The sequence below is a fragment of the Mytilus galloprovincialis genome, chromosome 4 (genome assembly GCF_965363235.1).
Source record: "Mytilus galloprovincialis chromosome 4, xbMytGall1.hap1.1, whole genome shotgun sequence".
NCBI lineage: Eukaryota > Metazoa > Mollusca > Bivalvia > Mytilida > Mytilidae > Mytilus > Mytilus galloprovincialis.
Window position 1 is genome coordinate 81,116,931 of NC_134841.1, and position 26,331 is coordinate 81,143,261.

Consider the following 26,331-nt stretch of genomic DNA (forward strand, 5'->3'; position numbering starts at 1 on the left):
GCTGCTATACAAAAAATGTTGCAAAGCTTTTATACAAGTCTGAAATGATTTTGAATTTTAATGACGTTAGTTTGTTTTGCTGTATGTATCATTAGCTGGTTAAACCAGTTACAAAATGAGTATTTATTTGTCCATAAGAAATTATTTAAGTTTTGAATACAAATGTCTTCGTCAATGTGTTTATATTGGCTTTCATTTTTTTTGTGGTTTGTTTTGTATTTGCGACTTTTTGTATTTCTTTTGTTCTTATAACGTGACTCTGTACTTTAAAAGATCCCGTCAGTATGATATTGTTCTATTATATGTCATTATGAATTACAATATACGTTGAACCACAAACGTCAAAACTATTCAATCGCGTAGTGGAATTAACTATTTTTGGACTCTTATCAATTCTATATATAACTTTTGGACTAGTTTAAATCTCGGTCTATTTCTTAAATTTATTCTTACATACTTTTGATTTTTTAACCCTGTATGCTAACATTCCCATGAAAATTTTAAAATTGTTTGTACGCACATTAAACGACAAATTTATGTGACGTATAAAATTTTCTGACGTCAGACACTCAATAAATGTGTTCGTAGATATTAGATGTTTTTGTGTTCTGTTAAATTGTTCCTTTTAAAATTGTTAAACGATGATGACTGATGTACCCATATTTTGACTATTATATTTATTGTGTCTGTTTATTTAACGCATCAATGTAAAAATATCGGAAATTGATGAGACTGTCATTAAAGTGAGAGGGTTAGCGCTATAGAACCAGGTTTAATCCACCATTTTCTACATTTGAAAATGCCTGTACCAAGTCAGGAATATGACAGTTTTTGTCCATTCGTTTTTGATGCGTTTTGTTATTTGATTTTGCCATGTGATTATGGACTTTCCCAATTGATCTTCCTCTAAGTTCAGTATTTTTGTGATTTTACTTTTTTCTTTGTGTATTTTGTTCAAAATATGTTTTAATGCCACTTTCAGCACTCACTCTTTTTGTTATTATATCAGCCAGTCTTTAATAGACGAGGAATCCCAGGAAGCCGAGGAAGCCGACCAAAACACCAAACTATTGCATGGCAACTGGCAATTTTAGTCAATTGTGATCGGAGTCAAACGCATCTGCCAATCGTTGGATTCCAACTCAAAATCTACGTGTTTACGGAGATCTCTGTAGATAAACTCTTTCGAAATTGCAGTGCATTTAAATTCTCGAAGTCTGTTTTATTGCTTTTTATAGACTTTTTTTGTCCTATCATCGAAAAAAGGTATTATTAAAAACTCGTGTATTGCTGTGGAAAATTCAAATAAAGGATAGAATATGTAACATGTACCACTTGCTGGTGGATAAAAACGCTTTGTTCTTAATAATGTACATATCTGGGGACCCAAAAATTTCTAAATTAAACTTTTTCCTTAAATGGACTGTTGGGGTAACATATCTGTAGGAATTAATTGACGAGAAAAAAATCATACTGTGGTGCACATCTTTTTTCGTCACGGCCATTTAAAAGTATCCCATTTGATGGATTTCCCACTTTTCATCAATGTATACCAATTTGTGTGCTATTAGAAAGAGAAAATTCACAGTTTCACAATTTAACGCTTTTTCATACCTTCACTAAAGATTAAGTGGACCAATCTGAATTTTAACTTTTTTTAAATATAGTAGGTCCGTGTTAATATTAGAATACTTTTATAAAACTATGCTGCTTTTTGGCGACAAATTGTCCATGCAAGCTCAATTTTGTCAATTTTGGGTCTTTTTTTCGTTGTCTTTTTTTTTAAACATATATTTTTAACATATTTGTTATAAATGATTTAAAAAATATATATCGCTGAATTTTGAAAAGAAAAAAAAATGATATGGGATGTACATATTTTATGTTTATATGACAAAACAGATATTAACTTATTTATTGTTAATGTGTTTGACTGGGTGTGATTACACTTGAATATTTTAACATAAATTAAAATTGTTATTTATATACCCAAATATCATTCTTAGCTAAAATTGAATGAAGTCGTCAAATCATGTTAAAAATCTATCATAACACAGGGAACATGTTTTGTAAATTGTCACATAGATACATGTACATAAAAGTATTCTTTAATATACTATAATGGACATTCAAAATAAAGAGCCAATCGGAAAAGATTTCCTCAATCTTATCTATTTTGTTGATAAGTTCCTTATGTATTAACATATTCTTAAACAGGGCAAAAAGGCAAGAAAAACTGTATCGAGCAAAATAAGCAAATTGACTTTCCGTGCGATTCTCGCGCGATCGATCACAGGTTTTAGTTTTTTGTGGTACTTGTGCATTGATCAATCTGTAAGAAGGAATTAAATTTATTTATCACCAATTGTATACCTAATTGCGCAGTACCGATTTAAGACATTATCTCCATCAGTAATTAACGCATGTAAATTAAACAATATATACTATAAAAGACATGTATTAAACATCAAATTTACCAAATTGTGAAAAAAGTAGTAAAATTACAAAGCAAAACACAGCTGCTAACGAATTTCTCAAAACGGGTTTGTGTCCTCAATGAGAAAATGTGTGTGTACTTGTTTATAAACTTTAATGATAATCCGGTGCCGAATCAAGTTACAACAAATATTTTTTAATAATGCCGAACATAAAAATATGCCAAGAAATTGTCTCCGTTGAAATTTTGCAAACATTCAATGGAGCAAATACATTGATGATTAATATTGACCATTTGGTATATGACCGTGTTATAAGACACGTCTATAAAGGTTATCAATTAATTTACTGAATGGAATCAAAATTTTTGAGTACTAATACTTTTTAGCGAGGATTAATTGGCACGGAATATTCTTCTGAAATTAAAGTTAATTAATAGATAAGTATCTTCGTATCACTGAACATGTGTCTATTCCTTTCACATCTGATCAATTTCTGCATATATACGGATTTGTAATTTCAGCTTTCCCATGGCCTAATATTTACAATCTAGTACAACTTGTTTCCCATTTGTTATTTACTTACGGTAAAACAGCTATTAGGAATATTAAACATTTGCATTTCTCATTATAAAGAACTTACTTGTCGCTTAAAATAAACTTTGTACACGTTATGCATAGACTTTGTACACGTTATGCATAGACTTTGTACACGTTATGCATAGACTTTGTACATACTATGCATAGACTTTGTACACACTATGCATAGACTTTGTACATACTATGCATAGACTTTGTACACACTATGCATAGACTTTGTACATACTATGCATAGACTTTGTACACGTCATGCATAGACTTTGTACACACTATGCATAGAGTTTGTGCACGTTATGCATTGACTTTTTGATTGAAATTTTACTATGGGGAATGCGAATTAATTTCTAAAAATTCTTAAAATAAATGCGCATTTTGCAAAACACTCATGTGGAATATATATGTGCCGCACTCTCTCGTTGTTCACTAACATGTTATACAAGCATAATGAAAATATGCCGTTCAACTTCACATCACAGGCCCATTGTGTTTCTGTAATACCTTTTAGGAAAATTTTGATAGCGAAAAACAAGCACATTTAAATTTAAAAAAATATGCTTCATTTACGAATAATTAATATATAAATAGTTATCACAAAAAGAAGAAATTGCACGATCAATGAAAGCGATAATGACAAAGTTTATTTTAAATACACGTTATAATATTTCTATTTGTTTACACAAAGCCCTCTTAATTAAGGGAACCAAAAATATTCATAACCAAAGTACATATTGAAATCCGTGAAGCAATATTAGAAAACTTGCATCTGCATTCATGAAATTTAAGGGCTGTTATATCTGGTCAGAAAAGACATTTTTAAATTTCCATCAGAAAAGGCAAAATTCAGATTGTCTGTCATAAATCTGACACAAATTGATAAGCATAAATTCTGTACAGGGATTGTTATTAAATTTCTCAGTTTACGAAAGTTCTCCAAAAACTACTTTATACATCGTTTCATGTTTTCCATAATAATTGTAAGCATGTTTTAAAAAGTTTTGACTAGTCACTATGTATTTGTAATGTTTGATAAATTTACCAGGTTCAACCCATAATCTATACACAAGAAAATGCCTGTTTCAAGTCAGGAATATGACAGTTTTATCTCTTCGTTTGATGTGTTTGAGCTTTTGATTTTGCCATTTGGTTAACTTTCCGGTTTGAATTTTCCTTTGTGTGATTTTACGTTTTACACGGATAACGGAGTGCATCTATTCTGTAATATCAACTTGCTTTTAATAACTTGATAGTATGTTTATACTTTCTGAATGCCGTTTATATAAGGCATTTCGACTTTTCAAATGACCCCGGAGTTCAGAACATGACAAAAAGTAAATTAAAACAGGGTAAATCCATATAAACCATTATCAATCATCGGAAAGAGTGAAAAACAACAATCATACTTCTGATCTGGAGCAGACATTTTCCGATAAAAGAGAGAAAAAAACATGGTTTGCATTATAGCTAGCTTAATCTGCCTCTTGTACCATCGAAATCTTCTTGAAAACTGGCATTCCTAGTCAATAACGATCGGAGTCAAACGCACAAGTCACAGGAGATACCAACTCACAAACAATTCGACCATCGAGGTCCCTAATAGAGATTGAAAGAAATATTGAAAAATGGTGTATAGTTAAATATATTAATGGGAAATATGCCGTACATCTTTATTATAAATTACATAATGTCTTACAAATAATGGAGCGATGATATACAACTAAATGTTTAAATTCTGATTAGAAATGATAATTTGCTTATATTTGATAACCATGTAATACATAAGGATGTTTTGTAGCAAAGGTATACTTTCCATGTGAGTCCTTGAAAACTTAACTTTTATTTTCCAAGTGAATAGAACTATGGATAAACTTTGAATGTGATCGTATTAAATGTAATGTTCTAAGTGTTGTTTGTATTAAGTTAAATCATAGAATTATCCTAGCATGTTATTATGGCTTGTTAGATTGATTCATGTGTTGTTTATAGTACCCACAAAGCAGCAACGCAATTCTTAAATTCTTTTCATTGCTCTAAAAAAAATTCTCGTCAAGGTATCGAATTAATAAAGGCAACACTATTTTACCGAGGTTCAAAGTTCAAAAATAGATTGAGAGAACACCAATCCGGGTTACAAACTAAAACCGAGGGTAACACATCAACTATAAGAGGAAAACAAACAAACAACAGGGACACTGACTTGAGAGAAACAACCGCTAACATACATAGAAACTAAATTTGTTATTCAGGACTTCGTGTATTGCTATACGTGTCTCTTCTGTCAATTTATTTGAGTATGTATGGTTACATTGTGAATATTGCAACATAAATTGAAATGATATTCAATATAACCAAAAGTAATACTTAGCTTTGATAAAAATACGAGGAATTGGATGAGGTATTCTCATATGAAAAATTATCATTATATAGTGAACACGTTTCGTAACTTGTCAGCCAGTCGACTGCTTATTTACAAACAAAAAAGGTATGTTGATGTAAGAGCCTACACAAACGCTCTACACTTATACACATCGGACATAGAAATTACCTTAATTGTCTAAATCAGAATCGAAATAATTGATGCAAGCTATACGTTATTGTAGTTTTAAGGGCATACGATACAGTTTTGATCCCGTATTCAAATTTCGATGAACATTTCCATATAGGCTATTTTTTATACCTGATTAAATCAAATATGTAATAAAAAATATACCTTCATGTGCTACTTTTTTTAGTAAAATGAGGTCGAAATTTCACATAAGGATTTGTGGATGTATTTTTCCTTTATACAAAAATACATAACTTTTAAGTTTTAAAAGATAAACACCAGCTGTTTTTATTAAATTATTTGTAATTTCTGTTTAATATAATTGGCCTATAAATTTATATATTTTATTTTTACAAATAACTCATATTTATCAAATTTTCATGAATGTAGAAAGAAACGTCATTTTCGCTGTACATTTATCAAATTAAAAAAAAAATCCATTATTTGTGTTTTCATGAAAATTGGTACAAATAATCTTCATACGTAATCAAACCAAATGTCATTTTAAAAAAGAGGGATCCATGAACTCGTTTAAAAGTTAATTCAGTTTGAATGATAAAAATCAATCGAAAATGTGTCTTTTCTCGACATGTCACAGTTTGACGTCGCGAAAATAACATTTTACGTTAACAACGTCATTACCTTCCCTGTAACTGTATAGTATGCCCTTAAAATGAGTCAGTATTATATTCGTGATTATTTTTTCCCGAGCGATAGCGAAAACTACGATTAAGTATAGCTTGCATCAACTATTTCTCAAGTATTTGAGCTATCTTTTATAAATACTTGGTTATTTGCGTTTTTTTGTTTATCTATCGATCTCGATCGGTCGATTAAGATGTTCACAAACTGTTCTCTTTTGAATACCTTCTGCCACCATAAATTTGAAATCGCAAAGAAGCACCGGTCAGTTGACAAATGGCAACATATTGGGAAGTGGAAAAGAAATTACAGTGTCTCCATTTTTCTTTATCTTTTTGATTTGTTTGACTTATTTCACCACTAATTGTTTTTTGTTTTTCTTTGTTTTTTTATATTTAAATTATTTAAGTAATAGTACAGATAAATATTGAGAATCAGAAATCGAACTGCACACTTTGTACTTGGAAAGTATGAAAGGGAAACAGAAATAGATTTCTTATGTTAAATAATACAGGATCTCAGAATAATTTCATTAGACAAATTTATAAAAAAAAAAAAAAACTACACTATTTTATTTGTGCAAAAGCCAATTAGTTGATCAGATAACACAATAAAGAAGATAACTCTTTCTTGAAGCTGATTATGAGCAAATGAGATTGTGTAATCGAAGGTCATACAACAATATATGACCTGGTTACTTGTAACAATTCAAACCATTAATAAACAACGTGACATCCTGAACACTGTTCATGTTCACAAAAATAAAAAGAAGTAGAGGGATGAAGAAAATAATCCCGAGTAAAACAATCTATTCCGAAATAGATTTCTCTAAACTAATTTCTTTAATCTCTGAATACAATAATAATGCATAAACACAACAAAAAAGATATCTAGAACAATTACTGTCCTGAACAATATGAGGTATCCGCACAATGCACCGATTCTATAAAAGCAACAACTACGTGTCAATATAACAGAGAATAGCAAAGAACTACATTCAATTTCAAGTTTACCAAAAAAGAAAGAAAGCAGTCGAAGCAAAACAAAACCACTAACGATATGTCTGAAATATCTTATTTCAAAAGTGTTTTTTTTTACCTCAATGAGATAATTTTGTGTAAGCTGGTTCTCGACTTACTTTTATACTTCATTCATAGTTTGAGTGTAGTGTAAATACAAGCAGATTCCAGTATAATTTTGCGTGTACTTGTTTCAAAAATAGACCGGTACCGAATCAAGGGACAACGACCTGAAATGGATTATTAAAAATGCAGGCCATAAAAAGGAAAGTCTTCTCAAATAAAATTAATTATTAAATATAAATCTTCCAAATCGTGTCAGAAAATCTTGTCTACTTCTTTAATGTCTAATTAATTTCCTCGTACATGCGGATTTGTAATTAAAGTTTTTCCATGGCCTACATATTTACAATCAAGAACAATTGGTATTCCCTTGTTATTTTCTTCAGGTAAAACACCTATACTGAACATTAACAATTTGCATTTATTGGAGTCACTATCAGGAACTTACTTAATCGTTCAAATTTGTTTTGTACACTTTATGCAAAGATTTTTTCAATAAAATGGTACTGAGGGTAAAGCTAACTAGTTTCTAATTTCTGAACAAATGTGTATAATTTAGCAACATATGAAGTATATTTGCAGCGTTCCTGCGTTGACTAGTGTGTTATATGTGCGTAGAATGATGTCGATTCAAGTGAGCATGATATTATAAGTTATTTCGTTCACTACTGACCCTCTACTAATCCATAGAGGGTTAGGTAATCCCTAGGGTGAGGCCCAAGTCCGAATTGCAGATGAATTTTACTCAACCTCTATTGTTCGTTAGTGGGTTAGAAGTGAAGCGTTTAACGAAGTTTTATAATACACTGGACTTTTCCTGTCGCGTTTTGTAGAAAAATATGAAATAAAAAAACATCTATGTATCATGAACAGTAGACCTGACGTCATGAATATCCTATAAAATCTACTACCCACATAAGGATCCACAAGGGGTCAACACACGAATGCATTAAATCAATCACAGCGTCATCATTTTCTGGCAGGGCGTATAGATGTTTTGTTTTCCTAGAATAACGTTTTATAAAATTTGATAGGGCAAAACGCCCAGCTGTGAATACAAAATGAATGATATTATAAAAATCATTAAAAATTACCCCGTTTAATATTTAAGTTCAAGAATTTTAAATCTTAGTTAGAGTTCAACTGCAAAATTCGTAAAACTGGAATTCAAAATCTAAATGTTGCGTTTGATAAAAATGCTAATCGTATTTTGCTGAACTTGCATCGTCAATAAAAGCAGCAACGACCAGATTGTTTATCAAATATGGGTTGTTGTCTCTTTTACAAATTCCTCATTTCCATTATCAATTTTATGATCAAAATGTGTATGATCAAATATAACAGGGATCATTTCTCTCAATGACACAAAAATGCATTATGAAATCATTAAGTAAAATAATGCATTTATGAAACTTTAGGGCTGTTATATCTCGTTAAAAAAACGCCCTTTGTAAATTCCGGTACCCTATCAAAAAGTAAAAACACAAAAATACTGAACTCCGAGGAAAATTCAAAAAGGAAAATCCAAAATCAAAAGGCAAAATCAAAAGTCCAAACACATCAAACGAATGGATAACAACTGTCATATTCCTGACTTGGTACAGGCATTCTCTAATGTAGAAAATGGTGGATTGAACCTGATTTTATAGCTAGCTAAACCTCTCACTTGTATGACAGTCGTATCAAATTCCATTACATTGTCAACGATGCATGAACAAAACAAACATACTCAAAGAGTAAAAAATGTCAAAAATAGGGGTACAGCAGTCAACATTGTGTTATCATCTTAATATCACTATAAAAACAACAAATGTAACGAAGAAGCACAAAAAGGCATACATCAAATTTAACATACTCATTTTGTTTTTCTTATACGACTTAATTTATCTATGTAAAGTCTACCCATAAAGGACAGAAGGTTTTAAGTACTGGTGTAAAATTGCGCGTTTGAAATTCGCACAGGTAGACATAAAAATAATTTTGTCGTTCAAAGTATGACGGCATACATAAATAAACAGTTTACTCATCATTATAAGTACATCCCATGCCATCACGAAAAGCAAGATTCAGATTTTCACTATTAGTTCTGAAAAACTAATTCAGTAAGACATCTGCATTGGAATTGTCACAAAATTCCCCGTTTTGCAAACACACTTTATACATCGATCGTACATAACAATTTCTTGGAAATAAGGTGTTTTTCATTTTTCCATGATAACTAAAAATAAATAGAATATTAAAAAGGTGACTGGCTACTTCGTATTTCTAATATTTTATACCACAGTTAAAGGAAATTGCTTTTCTTCTATGTAAATTTGATTTTAATCTCTTTTTAGTACGCTTATACTTTCGTAATGCCGTTAATGATTAAGTATCTATACCTTTCTAAAAAAAATGGCGGATAAAACCTTGGTTGATAGCAAGCCAACCCGCAAACTTGTAAGATACTTGTTTATACTTTTATTATATTGAAAAACAAATACGTAAGCTAATCAAAGTGAAACAATAAATATCCAGTATGTAATTCCAGTACACATAAACGCAAACATCTTTAGTTTCATAAAGATTAATTGACTTTTGTATAGAAATATTGTAACTAGCTAAAGTGAGGTATCTATCAGTTTGTGCGGGATAATTAGACACTCATAACGTCCTGTCATTTAAAAAAATATCTTTGTTAATAGTTATCAAAGTTACCAGGCTTACAATATAATACGCATGTCATTTTATCATGTCATGGTATCATGGTTGCTGTTTGGAAGTCTTAAATTTTTTTTTTACATATAATCGAAGGGCCATAGTTTTAAGGCTAAACCTTAAAAGTTAAATTCACTTCGAAATATTTTGAAAATATTAATTTGTATTAAAAAGAAAGTATTAGACAATAATTCTTAACCAAATACAAAAACAAATACTGGTAGTATAACTATATAAAGATATAAGAACATCTGGTAAGAGTGCCAATGAGACAACTCTCTTACCAAGTCACAATTTTTAAACGTAAACCATTATAGGTCAAAGTCCGGTTTTTAACACGGAGCCTGTTCTCAAACCGAATAACAAGTTAATTAGGGCCCCCAAAAAATATTTTCTCTTTTATACACATGGCAATTTATGTTTAAAGGGTTTTAAAACCTGTACATTTGAAATAATGTATAAAAAGTAGTATTAACAGCATTGTGTACCGACTGACTGATATTATAATTTTATGGAATTATGTCAAATTGTTCAGAATAATTTACTTATATTCTATGAGTTCTGTTACACTCATAAATCAATCGAAACTTACGAGTTACTTACCCTAAATTACATAGATGACTTTTACCGGATTTAGTACATATTTATTGCATTTCCTGTTATCGGTGTCTTTCCCGTTCAGATTCGACTATTAAACGGGGGTCTTAAATTTTCAAGTAACAAAACCACCAAAAAAGTAAATGTACATCTAATATAAAGCGTAAATAATCAATAAAAAATTATAAGATGGCAAAAGGTGGGTTGAGATTGTTACTAATAAACATTTTTGGTATTCTTGTTTTTCATCTTTGCTTTATTTTAATTCCTTTTTGTGTTTCTTTGATATATATTTGTTTGTTTTTATAGTAATTAAGATTATATCACATTATTATACTTGCATATTTGATAAAAAAAAAAAAATTCTATTGGGCAACACGTCACGTGACATGGAATAATTCAGTTGATTTTTATTTAGTTGCAAAGAAGGACGTTTCCACTCATTTACAGCAGCTGTGAATAACACTGCCATTCATCAATAAATAGCTTTTAAAGTTTCTTGATGTGTACACGAGTTATCTCCTATAAGATGACATCACAAAAGATATAAGTAAACAATATGTCCACGTTACAGGAAGCCCATCAAGTGACAAGAAAACAAAGATTTGCAAATGCATCTATTGTCTTGGATATCTCTTATTAACGGTCTTTTTCAGGGCCCTCAATATTTTACAAATAGATTCTACCATTTTTGTACATACGAGAAATGCATTTTCCTATTTAATTTTGTGTTTGTAAGAATGCACTTCAGCATACAGTAATTTAAGTGTTTTTACTTTGTTCAAAAGGTCCTCCAGTTCCACTGTTAGTTGGGTATAGAAATCAATTGTGTCCAATATCCAAAATTGTCAACCCTACCCACATTGAAATGTCATTTCCGTGTTAAAAATTTTGATATCCACCTTTTCTACGGGACATAATTGTATAATTTTGACTGATGTACCCCAATTTTTTACATTTACCTATAATGTCTGTTTGTTTTGTTCACACATCGATGTCAATATAATGGAATTTTATGCGACTGTCATACAAGTGAGAGGTTCAGCTAGCTATAAAACCTGGTTTAGTCCTCCATTTTGTAAATAGGAGGGAATGACCATACCAAGTCAAGAATATGGCAGTTGTTTTCCATTCCTGTGATGTGTTTAGATTTTTATTTTTTTATTTTTAGGGACTTTCCGTTTTGATTTTTCCTCGGCGTTCGGTATTTTTTGTTATTTTACTTTTTACAAAGAAGAGGAATGAAGTGTCGTTTTAGTTCCAAGAAAACTAAGTTTTTAATTAAAGTAAATGAAGTCGTTGAGAACTATTTTTTTCAAATGTTTTTTTTTTTCAAATACAGGAAAATGTATATAATTAGAAAATATAAGAATATAATATTTTACACGGAAAAGAGAAATTTGATTTAACCATACATATTGATATTCATGAAAAATCTTTTATAATAGATAAGTTTTATCAGTTATAGCAATATTGTCACCCTTGGAACTTTCCGCTTCCGGCAATCAAACGCTTTAAAATGGAAAATTCGTTTTATTGTACGGGATGTAATGCAATTCCGTGTGGTCGCAATGGAGACGTTGAATCTGATGCATCGTGAAGAGTGAATGACACGCTTTATGCACATTAATGAACCTTCAGAGCGGTCTCAATGAAGTATTATTGGAAGGAAAAATTTTGACACTTATCCAGTATGCCTTGTCCTTCCCTTCTTCAAGGTAGGCGCATCGGGCAGAGCCTACAGCTACATATTGTACCTATTTGATTGTCGACCTGCATTTGTTTGAAATAAATATCACAGTTAAGCAAGCAAACAATGTATTTACCCATTGAATTTAAAGAAAACATTATTTCAGAACTTAAAGAACTTAAGCCCGTTATTTTCCTGATTTTTAGTTCGTTTTACATGACAAAGCTGTTTGCAAGATCTAATTTTAAAAAAATCTGTGGTATGGCCTTTTTACTATGTATCTCGACATTTAATACGAAATAAACTTTGTAAGCCAAAATAATTTGATTTTGGATGTAACGCGTCTTCTGATTGGCTGACGTTATTTTGTTATCAGCCCATAGACATAATTTAGTCACGTGACCGTGACGTCATCAACGTTTTTCGTGGTTTTCTACGGTTAAAAATGGAATTTAGTATCAAATTATAAGAAATGACTGTAATATTTTTTCTGTCTATTCGAAATAACATTAAAAATGTGGTGCACACTGTTAAATAACCCGCTACGCGCGTTATTCAGTGTGCACCATTTTTTTTATGTTATTTCTTCATAGACAGAAAAAAATATTACAGTCATTCCTTAAATAAATAATGGTATAATACAAAACGAACAAATTACAAAGTTAATATTAAGCAGTTCAATTCATCATAATACGCATATTTTTTCCCTTAGGGAGCTACCATTTGATTTTTAGGGGGGGGGGGGGGGGGCTAGGATGAAATTTGAAAGAAATAGGCAGAACAGGAATTTTGAGGGGAAAAAAAGGCAGGATGAGACATTTGCAAAAACAAAAGTCAGGATGACAATTTAGGTAAAAAAAAGTCAGGAAAAACTAATAAAAAAAAGGCAGGACCGAATAGAGTGAAAAATAAAAAGGCAGGACAGAGATTACAACTAAAAAAAAGCAGGACAAAATTTTTCATCCTAGCCCCCCCATTAAAATCAAATGGTAGCTCCCTTAACTATTTATAACAAGCGGATACAGTACAATGCATCTGTTAGTTTTTGAATGATGTATTACATGTAAAATATACTTTAGTAATCATATGTCTAGGTCATATAAAAAAAAGAAATTTCTTATACAGATTATATGTAAGGTGTAAAAAAACAACCACAATGGGTGTGATAATAATACAAAGTTGATATTAATAGAAATGATACTGTAATCATATTTTCAAGCCTAGAAAGGTATTTTCCCATTACTATAGGGCATACAAGTTCGTGATCAACTATTTCAAACAAAATCGTTCGTACCCAGAGGGAAATTCTTTAACCGTGTCATAAAGTACTTTTGAATTTTACTATACAATAAGTGTGTACCTTATATGTCGAACACAAAATAATATCTCGATTATCTATTATATAACAATCCTTTACTACTTCAAAGGGTGCAGATTTTCGTTTGACGTAAATTGTATCTTACTTTCCACCAAAAATCATACAATTATTTATCATGATTTATTGGTTGTTTTTTTCAATTAATTTATTCATGTTGGATATTTCAATGAAATGAAAATTTTCAAATCCGTTTTCGAATTTGTGTCATTCAAGTAAGCTACAAAAACATATCACCCACAAGTCGTTAATGTTTAACATTTAGCACCAACTGAGCCGATAAAATATTTGATGGCAATCTTGATTATTATTTTTACAACTGTTTTTTTTTTGCTTATGCACGTATTTTTGTAGAAATGTTTGTTTGTATATAATACATGATTTTTTAATAAAGAATGATATTTTTCTCATAATTTATAATGTAACTGCTTCTCCCTTCAAATATTACTTACCCTATGTATGTCTCATTTTCAGAGGCAAAAACTTATGTCCGTAGATTCGAAAGAGATATAGTTTTCCAATACGTGATTTTAACTTTGAAAAATTAAGTTATTATGAACAAAAAATTGAGAATGGGAATGGTGAAAGCGTCAAAGAGACAACAACCCGACCATAGAAAAGACAACAACAGAAGGTCACCATTATGTCTTCAATGCAGCGAGAAACTCTCGCACCCGGGGGCGTCCTTCAGCGGGCCCCTAAACAAATATACATACTAGTTCAGTGATAATAGACGTCATACTAAGCTCCAAATTATACACAAGAAACGAAAATTAAAAATCATACAAGACTAACAAAGGCCAGAGGCTCCTGACTTGGGACAGGCGCAGAAATGCGGCGGGGTTAAACATGTAAACATGCTGCCCCGACTACTACATTATTCATCCTAATTTGTCGTTTTCTAACTTGAGATTTTAACTGAGTTCCCGTGGTATCATCATAGGGTTTGACTCATTCGTTCGATTACGAGCTAACATTACAAAAAAAAAACTATAAATGTGGAAATGAAATATTGATTTGTGATTTATTTTCGGGGCTATCACCATAGTCGTTTAATAAAAGTGTAAAAAAATACGTGTCTAATTCTTAATTGATCAGATGTGGTATGAGTAACAATGAAACAAATCTAAATCCAATGTATAAAAAGTAAACAATAATAGGTCAAAGAACGGCCTTCAACGCAGAGCCTGTTTCCTGACTGAAATTTGGTTTAATTCCACGTTTTTAATTATTGGGACCCTTTAATAACTAAATCTTACTGTGTATTTGATTCAGGATTTGACAGTTTTTAATCTGCCCACGTTTAGGTCCAAAGGTAACAAATTCAAACTTTTAATTAAAATGATTCTTTGGTATGCTGAATCTAAAAGTACCATTCTATTTGTTACAGTAAATTCGTAAAATCATATATTATGCATATAAAATACGAAACTATTTAAATATATAAAGCAAATTGTGTAAGTGGTTTAGTCTACAAGTATATATTTTTTTTCTAAAAATAGTAGGTCGTTTAAATCTATAGTTTTAATGGATACAACTGATTAAAAAGTATTTTGCAGTGAATATGAATAAAAGACATATGTGATGATATCACTGTTTTACATAAGACATAAATATAAATTGCTAAGTAATATGTTCAATGTATATGAAATATGTTTACCTGACTGTCGTGACCGAGATTTATGACGTCAAAATCGCAAAGTCTTACGACTGGCATACTTATTCAATATAAATCCATTCTTTCAAGAACATTTATATTTTAAGAAAACCATGCCAATCTCAAATTCCCTGTAACATATTAATTTATATATTTTTAAGACTATTGCTGAAAATGAATTTATGTTCTGCGTGTGTTAACACTGTCACGTCCGACTGGAATGGACAATTCACATTCAGTTACCTGTACTAGCAAATGGGACGTTGGTCTGTTCTAAATTCATTGTTGCTCTTTTTAAAAAAGGTGTAAAACCATCTTGCATTTAACAGTTGTAGAAAATTAACCCTGAATTTCGTTGCAAAACAAAATAATGTATAGAAATTGCATGAAATAACTAAGGTAGCCTACCGTGCGTTTCGTCTTTTATGTGACAGGCGTCTTTGCAGTGGCAATTTAAGCAAAACAGTTAGGAGGCAAAATCAATAGAGAAAATGTAATCAATGAAAACCAAACGTTATGCCAATCCTGATAAGACTACTAGTATTACTTTATGGAGAAAGACACCGTTAGTCTTTCGAATCATTTTATCGTTTTATTATTAGAAAAATTTCAGAAAACGACTGCAACCATTATGCTTTATGACAGCACAGGAGCGGTGACTACAACGCTGTTGCTATCCTCGGGGACGGAAAGTCAAGCAGCAGTGGCATCTACAAAATGGTTGTTTTAAAATTATAAAAATACTAGACTGGTGATCAGACATGCGTTCCATCTACACAAGAATCATTAGAAGCGACCGAATAAAAACAATGCTTTATAAAATTATTATAGCTGAAACTTTGTTCCATCAAAGTACAAGGGAAAATAGCCATACATCTGTGTTCAATATTTTACAAGGTCAAATAAAATAATAGACGATATGCTTATCTATCTTGAGAACAGCCTTTAGTAGGTATTATTCTATGATTAAGTTAATTTGGGCAGCTATAGTTTCATAGCCAATCAAAATTACAAAGCATAACTATCATGCACAATTAAAACATCTGAAATCTTCACACTCCTTGTATGGTTCACGGAGTTCGATTGAACCAAGTATGGGTATAGTATGTCCGGTAGGAAGCATTAAAGTTTTCTGAAATAATAAACAATCATTTAAAAGAAAAGTATCGAAATTTTTCAAATCTGCGAACAAAACTACAAATCCGGGTAAATAGGATTACAATTTTATTTATCTTGCGTTTATATGAGGGTTTGGATGGGTTAACAGAAAAGAGAATAATGAAAAAATGTGCAGAATAAAGGGCCAAAGGAATAAAGACTAGAGAAAAACAGGCAAACAAAATAAAGAAAAAAGAATGACGAGGTCTAAATATATAAAGAATAGAGAATAGAGAGCAACCTTGATAAAAAATAAAGAAAATTGCGTAAAAAGACCATCATCCAGACACTTTTACATGAGTATGTTTTTTTGTGTTTTTTTTTTTTGCCAGACTACATAACAGTTTTATATTTATTTTTGAAAGTCACAATAATATGCATCTTCAACCATGCACATCAATTATCTGGATATAACATTCTTGCACGAGGCTTGGGGTGACATTTACTTCCATACGGTATCATAGCTCTTTTTGCATTTTCAAGTCTTGGTTGTGCACGATCCTTTTGATTTACACATTACGTCTGCGAGTGAAAAGCTAGCCTTTTTGCAGCTGCGTACAGTGATACCGATGTCTTGTGCCATTCCGATATGTCTACGGTGACATATTGCCATTCACTCGTAATAACAAATCGGTAATGACCAAGGGTATAAAATGGGTTTATTATAGTTTTAAAAAGTAAGTATAATTAACTTTATGAAACTTCTAATTTTTATTTAGCTAATTTTTTTTATAATAATTTAATAATAAAATGACCTATATGATAGCGTCTTTTTACTGAACGGCCATACCATATGAAGAGCTTAGAAGTAGTAAAAGTAAACTGTAACAGAGTGTAAATTACCCCGACCATACGGTCATGACCATACGCATATAGTCCAAATACTATTATGGTCCGGAACATATATATACATTCAACAATCGGACAGTCGCACTGGAAAATGACAGTATGATGGAAATGGCAGAAATTTACCGGCTAGTTATCTACTGACCCCTCAAAGGGTTTTACAAAGATAATTTTAAGTTTTAGAGGGCGTGTGTGACTCACCTTATGCATCGGCCAATTATGACAGCAGGTTGCTGGATATTTGTAAATTAGGTAAAATCAAACGGTCGCTTATCTTTAGCACATGTTTTACGGCTGGACAAGAGAATTCTAGGGAAAATCATTACAGATAATAACTATTTAGTGTCTTCAAATATCACCTGTATTTGTACGAGGCTTAAAATACAGGTGTTAAGTGTGCTTCAGCGAGCTATTATTCCCTTTTCGAGCCGAGTAGAAATGCAGCAACTAAACAAATTGTCTTTATACTGCTGTTTGTTATGTAAACTTGAGAATGGAAATGAAGAATGTGTCAGAGAGACAACAACCCGACCAGAGAGTAAAAATCATTGTACATGTTTTCACGTCCCAATCGTTGAATTTGTGTTTGAATGAAATCGACACGACTTGAACGCGGACCGCAATGAGGACCCCAAATTAAACTATCGTGTAATATAGTGTTATTAACTGGCTGCTTCTGTATTGGCACTGGTATAGATTCAAGGTTTGCTGTATTGGCCTCGAGGCCCGTAGGGTCAAGGGCCAATACAGCTGACCGAGAATATATACCAGTGCTAATACAGAAACAGCCAGTTCATAACACTTTTATTAAATAATCCAAGTTTTTCAATACATATTTGTTCTGAATGCTGTATTACATACATCAAATGTGAATATAGAGACAATATTTCCAATACGGACTGGCAATTAAGTGAATAAGGGGCCAATATTTCCAATACGGACTGGCAATTAAGTGAATAAGGGGTCAATATTTCCAATACGGACTGGCAATGAATCCTTAATCACATGCACAGTATCTGTTTACATGTAATTTAGGATTTATTGCAAGTCCGTATTGGAAATATTGGACCGGGCCGGAAAGCAATATAGATCACTGAATTTATATGACCAGGACGACGTCATCAGTATGACACATGCCGTTTTGGTAGTATTAGGGGTGTTTTAATCGTATTATTTAATAACAGTTATATGACATTAAAAGTCAAATCACAAAAATACTGAACTTTGAGGAAAATTTTAAACAGAAAGTCCTTAAACAAATGGCAAAATCAAAGGCTCAAACACATCAAGCGAATGGATAACAATTATCATATTCCTGACTTGGCATTACCGTTAGCTCGCAACAGTAGTCAATCCGTGGGGCTGATCGCTCCGATTTGTTTAGAATATCTAAGCTGACGACAGCAATGAGACGTTATGCGTTCATAATCATATCGATAACATTATCGTGATTATAATGTCATTCTATTAATATAAATATAATGATATTATAACAAGAAAAGAACACTTATTTTAAAAAGCGTGAAAGTAATAAAAGTCCTTACATTTACAAATGTATAAGTATGTCAAGAGTGTACATGGTTGAAATAGTGTATGAAGTCCTGTCAGTTGTAAATTATTATGTGTGCTAAACATGATTAATTACGAGTAAAATAACAATCTTAAATCAATTATATTTAAAGAGATAACTTTATTACAGAAACAAATTGTGAAACCATACAAGAAATAATCCCAATTAAGGGCAAGTGTTTTATACCTAATATATCGGAAATAACACATTAACAAACTTGTACTTTTGTGTTCCGCTGGTTAAAATCACGGAGGTCATCCTACCACTTCCGCGAAGTCAAAGTATCTTTCATTCATTAAACGTAGGCGTCATATCCTTCATCACTTTCTTACGTTTTATTTACTATACTATTTTCTAAGTGTTTTTATCCATCCTCCTTTTCAATTAATTTATTTTGTCCTTATCCGCAATTGAAGTAATTTGCATAACAATCAATCCTGATTAAAACCATAAGTACACATATGCTTACATAATTATGCTTACACTCGTAAAATAATAACTGCTAAAAATAAAAGTGCATCATTCGTTTTCCTTGTGGCAATATTTAACATCTTGCTAAATCATTTCTATGTTTTTTTGCACTTGAACGGGTTAGCGTATTTTTATTGCACAATATCTCTATACATTTCAGTCAAGTCTAATGAAGTGAACAAAAGGGCATAGTAAAGTAATATTTTGAGCATACGTAAACAAACCGCAAAATAGCAATCTTAAAACCACTTTCCGGAAGATAGTTTTTTTTGTCATCAGAAAATCATAATCAAGGATTACACCATGACTAACATACAGGGGGGCGATACTAAACGTTATTGTTGATTTGGAAAGCTACGGTTGCTATGAATAGATATAGTAGTCCAACGTGGCCCTTGCTTTCTATTGGACGTGAGAATGATTCGGACAATCCGGACGGGAAAAGGAATGGTATCTTTTACACTTTTCCGGAAAAAAGTAGGTAAATACAGCATTTTGTATATAAATACTTACAAGATTCAATTCTCTAGTTATATTGCAATTTACAGATAGATATTAAGAAAGAAAAGAAAAGTTTTGCAAAATGAAATTTATTATTTTAACATGTAGGTATTCCAAGTTCACAACTATTCTTTTTTTATCTAATCTGCCTTCTTATATTTCGGATTTTTTTGAATTATTAAGCAATAATTTTCATTATAATTTGAAATATAAATTCGAGTATGTTTCGTATTACTTAAATCTTATGATAGTAATGATTAAACAGTTACTGTAAATATGCTACTAAAAAAGACATTCGATTCTTACTTCAGATTTAATCCACTTGCTCTTGTTTTCGTTCGGCTGTACGCGTGACATCTTCAACTGAACAAAATCAAAGCAAAACCAGAGAAATATGTTTTATTACGAACTTGATTTAAACTTTGAATATTTGATTGATACTTGTTAAATGTTCATTGACAAATGTTTAATGCAAATCCATGACGATTTCAAATTTTACTTGTGTTACATCAATCCACAGTTTAAAAATAAAAACGTGTCAAATATGTATCATTGTAAAGATTTAATATGCTTATAATTAATTTTTGATTCATTATTTCAAACAGACCTTGCTGTTTGTGGACTCTATACCTTTGTACACGCAGCTCCTATACAGTCTTCGAACCCTTGGATGAAGCCTTGTGCTGGAAGAACGCCATCTAGTGTCAAATTAATCAGAACCATCATCAACGTAAATACACCAGAGGTGGTTCAACGGCTATCGAGAAAAACCAAATTATTTTTAAGCCAAATAGACGAAATATTTTCTCATGCTGTAAGTAGAATGAAGCAATCATTTTAAATAGCTATATTTTTGTAAAGTTTATTTCAACGTTTTCGACCTACAACATATTTCAAATTCGTGAAGAAGAGAACGATCAAGTTTATGAATAATTATTCGACGCTTTACTATTTAGAAAGCGGTGGCCTGGGTGGTAGGTGTATTCGACTCTATTCAAAAGGAATGAAATGGTAAGTTTTCAGGTGAAGGTCGGGGGTTATCTCCGACCACCCTAGCTGCATCCATAAATAAAATGTTCCCTAAAAATATCCAATAGGGCTCAAATGGCGGACATTATCGATCAATCAATCAATCGATTGATAAAGCGTCATCTCAAATATTTACATGATAGCACGTTTCTGTGCGTTTATGTAACTGAATGAAGAAGTATGTTGGATTCTCCCAGGAAGACTGCAAACAAGCAAACAATTGAAACAAATGAAGGAGTCACAATAAAGTGGAAATTTAATTTCAAATATTTGCATGTCATACTCTTGTTCTCGCTAGTCTAGTAAAGACGTGTATGTATTTCTCAGAGATGAACGGAAATCTAATAGTTAACATCAACAATAAACACCAATATTCTTCAAACAACACCGACGATCACTAACACAATCCATGCATGACTTGGTTAGAGATCAAAACATATACTACAGGCTACGATATTTTTCGGGTACTCTAACCCTCCTTCTAATATCATGGCTCGCTCATCAGTAGAAAAGAATTTTAATGAGAGTAGAGAAGCAACAACTAGTGAAAGAACACCAATTTAGTCAAAAGATAAATTAAAAATCGGCTTTAATACAACAGCAAGCAATACTGAAATTGAGAGCACATTTAATTAATTGACGCTGTAACCCGGAAGAAATAGGCTGCAATAATACAAAACAATCATTTGAAAATTATAATGTTTTAATTTTATTTGTTTTTGCAGAAAAATAGTTTAATCATGGATAAAGATATGCTTGCACTGTTGGACAGAAATCCAAAAACAGCAAATTTCCCTGAAGATTGTGTACCAACTCCAGCACAGGTAAGGACAAAACAATTAAAAAAAGAAAAACCCGAGTATTGTTTTAAGAATTGAATGCTCTTTTTTGTAAATTTATTGGGGTGTAAAAGCGTTGACCGAAGTACATTTTGTATGAAGCACGGAAGCGCTTCATACTACAAATGTGCGCACGGTCAACGCTTTTACAACCCTATAAAGTTACAAAAAAAAACGCATTCAATACTTATAATTACATTTTTACCTATAGGATCATGAAAACACGCCTTTTATCAAGTTTTTATTTCATTTACCTGTGCACTTTATTGTTGGACCTCGTGTCATCATGAATGAAGAGTTGCATTGTGTAATGCAATTGATTAAGGAATATCACGAGATTGCTAGTTAGCCAATCAGAATAACGTATAATAACGAAACATACATCAAATGTAATTATTTATCTTTGTGTAATTTCTCTAGAAAACAGGAATTAGCTTTTTCTTAAGATCTGAATAACTTGTTTTTTCCGTGTGTATCTTATTACAAAAATAACTCACTATAAAATCGAGATGAGAAAAAACGGTTAAATAAAGAAATTTCATAAATAAAATCTCTCTTTCACTAATGCAAATAAAAGTTTCAAAGAAGAATTTTTTACGACATTCAATAAAAAAAAAGGGATAAACTCAGTTTTCCCATTAAAGTGTCTTGCCTATGAAAAGGTTTGTTTAACAGCTGGATTCGTGTACAATTTTGTCTGGTAACGCATTCTTCCTTTTCAGTTAAGGTTTTTACCTTTCCTGTAAGATTAAGATGACATATTTGTAAAATGTTTCTATATTTATCTACTACAGGATTCTGATGTCAACAAAGAAAATTACATTAAGATTTCAAAGGTGTATATTTTGATGGAGGTGTATAAAAATTTAAATGTTGAAATAGACAACAAGTTGAAGGATCTATCAAACAGAGTTATTGCCTCATTAAACGATATTCTTTGTGAGTTTTCCTTTTTAGTGAACATTTCTGGATATAGACCAATAGACACTTTAGACAGAAACACAATCATCAATCAACAACACGAGACTTTTACCGCTTCACAATTTTATAATTGGAACTATATCCTCTTAAGAGATTTAAAAAGATTCAGCCGCTCTGTTTTAAATAGTGTTCAGAATGGAAAATTCGACAGTTAACATACCAGGTAATCTTAGCTCTTCCAATGATCTCTTCCCGAAGAAAATAAATCCGGACAACTGTGATAAATTAACGTTTTTGTATTGTATTTTGTATTGTGTTGTGTCTATGTGGAACTTGTAGTTAATTTAGTTTCCGTCCCTGCATCATGACAATGATAAATGCCGGTGATTATTTATTTATTGATATGTTGTATATTTTGTTGATGTTTCGTAATGAAATTTGACAATGTCAAGGAAGATTTAATTTTTTAACGCTACTTTTTTTTTATAAGGTCATTTGAATTTTTTTATGTTTTCGATTTGATTGATACAATGCTATAAACAGCCTCGTTGTGATTGATTAAATGTTACATAATATAGCTTTTCATTGAGCCAATTTTTAGCAAAATGTATATTTGTTTAATAATCTTAGAGAAGTCAATATATTTACAACTATGTTTTAGATATTATTTAGAGGTATGAATTGATAAATGGTTTTCCGAGGTTCTCATGTTTTATGTTTTATCAAGATGAACAATGCGGACCAACGCACTATTTAGACTAAATCAATAAACCTACAGAATGGTCAACCATTATTTCAAAACATCATTTAATTTACAAAATGATAATATGCAATCAAAGTATCATTCGAGTGTGTATGTATGCATGTATGCATGTGTGCATGTGTGTATGTAATTGAAATTGAATATTATAGGATATTATTGAAATTGTAAAATATGTTATTTATTGAGAAATTGTAAAATATGTTATTTATTGAGAAATTGTAAAATATGTTATTTATTGAGAAATAGTATGTTGGTTGTTAATTTTATGAAATTATTTTTTTTAGAAATTGTATTGTAATTAATTTATTTGAGAAATATTGTTATGTCTATACTGATTTCTTTATTTTAAATAACACTGAATGTTTAATACAATTGTTTTATATGTTGTCTTTGTTCTGTCAATCATAATTTTCAATGGATAAATGAAAGACAGTGTATATCTACGACAACTCAAACTTACACATAAATATTTATACGACTTCTTGAAAAGGATTGACAGCAAAGGAATTTGCAAAAAGATGTTTTTATTTGTACGCACCACATAAGTTTTGTATGAATAAAATGGGATTTGTAGATGTAAAAATTAAACAATCCAAATTAAATCTCTTCAAGGGGGCCCTTTATGGTACTAGAAAAGTCACAGAATCAGCTGTGTTCGCATCTTATATATGTACAATGCTATGAATGTATTTACTATAGAGGCGAGACAGACGGAACAGTTCATTTTGGATTGACTTTTTGGCAAAGATTAACGGCCGATATCCTTCTTTCCTCCTTGGGCTACAATCAATGTGAAGGGTAAAATGGTTTTTTTTTCGTCTGAAACACGAACGGCAAAAATTGAATGATAGCTAGATGCTTGTGCCAAATACACATGATTCGCAGAAAAGACCGATGTTGAAATTGTGTAAAATCATTACAAATTGGGCAAAAGTAGTAGAAAGCTGAACCTCCAACAGTCCAGTTATCATTGAACAACAAGTGTGGTGATTATTTTTTTAAAAGATATTTCTAAAAGTTATTATCAAAAATGAGGCAGATTGTTCATAATGAATGACCCATGAATGAAATTGTTTGACATTAGCATGATAAAGTTCGTTGTCGATGTCCGCAATTGTCCATGAATATCAGGGTGTCAGTAAAAGCTTAGATTCATTCAATACTGCTGAAATTTTCAACGTGGAAGGAATGTGCGATGTTTGTTCTAAAGTACGTGTAAGTCTATGAATATTTAAAAGTTAAAACTTCTTTATTAGGGGCGGTTTTAAGAAACTGTAAGCAGTAGTAATAAACCTATTTTACAAGCGCAGTACTTTTTATATCACTTTACAATTTGTATCTAATATCTATAAATCCTTAGACATCAAGAGAGTACATGATATTAAGTTATGTCCATGGTAGAGATCGTTATTCCTCTCATCGATCAATGATTATAACTAAAAATTAACATTCAACACTTTTTTTTTCTAAAATTTTTCACAAATTTCTAGTATTTGAAATATGATATGGTTCCTTTAGAATTAAACAATACTACAACTTACGGAGAAGGCTTACATATTGAAACAAACCGCCGCCACAGGCCGAGTAATTGTGGAAGAGTCTGTTGACAAGTTTTGGGGCTCTCGTCAGGAATATTCTGCATCTTGGGGTTTCTCCTTTTTCTACCTCTAAAGATGAATGGATGCCAGGCAATGCACTCATATTACTCCATAAACTATAAGTTCGAACGTATATTATATTTATTATTACATGTTCATATATATATACACGGACAAATGCAGACGCTTAATCAGTAATTAGTTTTCGGGTCATTTAGGTCACTCAGTGTGGTGGGGGATAACTGCCGCTATATCTACATTTCCTTAAATATACTTCATCTTATATAAAATTAAAGCATATTAACCTGCTTGGCTTTTCTGTTGGACTAGGTCTGGTAAAGATAAACTTTCAAACTATTAGGTTGTTAAGCTACTAGTTAGGCTTGAGCTAACAAGTTATCCCCCATTTCACTGAGTGGAACCTTATTTATATACTTTTGTGATCCCTGAAAGCCAATCGAAAATAAGGGATCTAGCCACGGATCCCTGAGGGCCAATGAGAACCCTGTCAGGACTGACAGGAAAATGTCCGATAAAATAGGGGATTGACAGGAAAACCTGCACATTTAAAAATCACACGTAAAATGGACAGTAAAATGCCTGTTCTTTAATTATTATACAAATGGGCCAAAGTCCTAACTTTTCCTTTATTTAAATTTAGCAAAAGAAGCTTAAAACTTCGTTACTACTTGATTCCAATTTCTACCCGTGCGTAGGACTAGCAGACGCCGGGAGTACTGATATTAAATTCCAGCGGTAAACTGGTTACAATATAATCCCTAGAAACTAATCTTTAACAGATATAAATATTGAAGCCTTAATAAAACTATTAATGTAATGACTTATTTCTTACTCTTATAGAATACTTAAGAGATTTTAGATATATAATGACAACGACAAAAATATTTCTTACTGCGGTCACATGACCTGTAAAATGGCTCTTCACGGAGAAACAACATAAATGCTTTGGACCGATAGTAAAACTTAAATATTTCCTTACTGAGACACTTTCAGGACTTATCATGGGTTGAAATATAATTTCAGGTATATGCATATTTGTGCCAGACACCTTACAATCTATGAAAAATATGTTATCAAGTAAAACGAGTATGGTAAACAAGTGGAAGGGGCACTTGCCAAACAAAATGCCTAAATTTAAAAAGTTGCAAATATAACAGTATGTCCAATTCAAATAAATGTTCATCAAGTCAATAATATTTCTGTTGTAGGCCATCATCCAATAAAGTTTATATCCATCTGTAGTTGACTCATTTCTTCTGTCAGCATGGTAAATTCCAGGTTGTCAAAATTATTAAAT

At 31.4% G+C, this 26,331-nt stretch overlaps 1 long non-coding RNA gene across 2 annotated transcripts; it reads left to right on the plus strand.

The window, feature by feature from the left end:
* Positions 1 to 19,705: 19,705 nt before the first annotated feature.
* LOC143073104 (uncharacterized) lies at positions 19,706 to 23,356 on the plus strand. Of its 2 annotated transcripts, none has more exons than XR_012977395.1 (4): positions 19,706 to 19,843; positions 20,469 to 20,677; positions 21,618 to 21,716; positions 22,526 to 23,356. It is a non-coding gene; the product is annotated as an uncharacterized LOC143073104 (long non-coding RNA). The 2 variants fall into 2 exon arrangements; XR_012977394.1 differs by lacking the exon at positions 19,706 to 19,843 and adding an exon at positions 19,891 to 19,967.
* Positions 23,357 to 26,331: the final 2,975 nt, after the last annotated feature.